Source organism: Rhinopithecus bieti, unplaced genomic scaffold (assembly GCF_001698545.2).
Source record: "Rhinopithecus bieti isolate Rb0 unplaced genomic scaffold, ASM169854v2 scaffold_21649, whole genome shotgun sequence".
Taxonomy (NCBI): Eukaryota; Metazoa; Chordata; class Mammalia; order Primates; family Cercopithecidae; genus Rhinopithecus; species Rhinopithecus bieti.
In genome coordinates this window covers 1,494,775-1,497,690 of record NW_016811584.1, presented here as the reverse complement: position 1 = coordinate 1,497,690, position 2,916 = coordinate 1,494,775, and positions in this window count along the sequence as shown.

Below are 2,916 nucleotides of genomic sequence, written 5' to 3'. Positions count from 1 at the left end.
TTTTTTTTTTTTGAGATAGGGTCTAGCCCTGTCACCCAGGCTGCAATGAAGTGGCATGACCAAGGCTCACTGCAGCTTTGACCTCCCAGGATCAAGTGATCCTTCCTACTCAGCCTCCTGTATAGCTGGGACTACAGGCATATGCCACCATGTCAGGCTAGTTTTTTAATTTTTTGTAGAGACAGCATCTCACTATGCTTCCTGGGTTGGTATGAAACTCTTGGGCTCAAGGCCGGGCGCAGTGGCTCAAGCCTGTAATCCCAGCACTTTGGGAGGCCGAGACGGGCGGATCACAAGGTCAGGAGATCGAGACCATCCTGGCTAACCCGGTGAAACCCCGTCTCTACTAAAAAATACAAAAAACTAGCCTGGCCAGGTGGCGGGCGCCTGTAGTCCCAGCTACTCGGGAGGCTGAGGCAGGAGAATGGCGTAAACCCGGGAGACGGAGCTTGCAGTGAGCTGAGATCCGGCCACTGCACTCCAGCCTGGGTGACAGAGCGAGACTCCGTCTCAAAAAAAAAAAGAAACTCTTGGGCTCAAGCCATCTTCCTGCCTTGGCCTCCCAAAGCGCTGGGATTACAGACGCGAGCCACCGCTCCCAGCCACCACCTTTATTTCTACAGAGGTTCACTGGATTGAAACAAAAATTGTAATCATGATATTCTTGAACAGGCAACAAAATGACCAATTGAATGATTGTTTTAATAATAATACAATGAAATAAGTTCCTGTTTGTTTAGTACTTATTATATTTGACATAGAACTAAGCACTTTAAAAGCATTTCAATTTATTCTTAAACAAATGAAAACTCAGTTGTAGATATTAGTATTTTCTCCACCTTACAGAAGACAAAACTGAGGCTTGGAGAAGTAAAATAGCTTAAGTACGTCAGACGGTGAGTAAGGGTAGAGTCAAATTAGTCTACCTGGCTGGGCGCGGTGGCTCACACCTGGAATCCCAGCACTTTGGGAGGCTGAGACGGGTGGATCACGAGGTCAGGAGTTCAAGACCAGCCTGGCCAAGATGCTGAAACTCCATCTCTACTAAAAATACAAAAATTAACCGGGCATGGTGGCACGTGCCGGTAATCCCAGCTACTCGGGAGGCTAAGGCAGGAGAATTGCTTGAACCCAGGTGGCAGAGGTTGCAGTGAGCCGAGATCGTGCCACTGCATTCCAGCCTGGGTGACAAAGCAAGATTCTGTCTCAAAAAAAATAAAAAAAAGTCTACCTCTGAAGTCTAACTTCAATATCACTGTTAGATGGTATCTCGTCAGTACAAGGCAAATATTCCTGATGAAATTGGCCGTTAGACGCTAAGTTAAATCCAGTTTTTTCTTTTAAAATTACAGTTCAAATTTTATTATAAAATATGGGGTGCCATAAAAAAGTTTGAAGCAAGGGAATAACAAGAGATTAGTACTTTAAGAAAAAATAAAATTTTGGTAAAGCGAGAAAACGGTATTGCAAAAGTTTGAGATAAGGTGATTGGTTGGTTAGGATTCCATTGGAAGACTTCCTCTTCTGGTCAAGATGGAGGTAGAGGACTGGATTTAACCTCCCAATAGAAAGAACAAAAACAAATAATATACATAAAGCAATGGCTTTCAAAACACTGGACATCAGACAATAAAAGACAGAGATCCTTGTGAAATAGGAAACATGAAGGATAGACGAATCCTATAGCCCTACACACTGCTTTGAGAGAGTTTCCAGACTCTGATGCAGGAAGAGGAAACCCAGGTGGAGCCCAGTGGTCTCCCTGAGTGAGGAGACAAAGCTGAGACTTTGGGGAGACCAAGACAAGTTCCTAGAACAGGGCACCACAGAGGAGAGAGCTGCACAAAGGCAAAGAAGCCTGGAGATGTGCAGAGGCTCCTTCAGTATTCAGCAAAGTGCTGATCAGCATGCGTGTGAGGCCAGGGATGTAACCATTCGGAAGAGTTAGAGAGAACAGTAGCTGGTACTCAGGCAGGTCCAGGAACAGTACCTCCTCCCATCAGCCAGACTGGAGAAACCCAAAATTCATGGGTAGATTAATCAGAAAGATTTTGCCTCAGTATTGGAATAGACTGAACACTGCTCCAGATCTCCCTAACAAGTCGTAAAAGCTAGACCTGAAAGGATCAAACTCTTTCCAAGTAATTTAACTTCATCCCAGACTCAGGAAGATTTATAGGGATACAAAAAGTATACCTTGTACCCAAACAAGGTAAAATTTGCAATGTCTGTCATCCAATCAAATATTACCCTATAAAGAAGCAGGAAAATATGGCCCAGTATAAGAATAATAATCAATCAATTGAAACTGACTGAGAACCTACACAGATGGAATTAGCAGAGAAAGATTAAATTAGTTATTATAACTGGATTGCATATATTTTAAAAGTGAAATAGAGGTGGGCGCAGTGGTTCACACCTGTAATCCCAGCACTTCGGGAGGCTGAAGTGGGAGGATCACTTGAGGTCAGGAGTTTGAGACCAGCCTGGCCAACGTGGCGAAACCCCATCTCTACTAAAAATGCAAAATTAGCTGGGTGTGGTGGCATGCACCTGTAGTCCAGCTACTCGGGAGTCTGAGACAGGAGAATCACTTGAACCCAAAGTCAGAGGTTGCAGTGAGCTGAGATTATGCCATGGCATTCCAGCCTGGGCAACAGGGCAAAACTCCATCTCAAAAAAAAAAAAAAAAAAGTGAAATAGAGACATAGAAAATATTTTAAAGACCCAAACTGAACTTCTAAAGATGAAAATACAGTGTCTGAGATGAAAATATACTTAATGATATTAACAGTATTTTATAACAATTATATCTCAATGAAGCTGTTAAGAAAAAAAAAAATATTCCATTGCATTTGTCCAAGGAGAGGTAAGGAGAGCCTTAACAGATAAGGGGTATATTGAGGTAGAACTCTG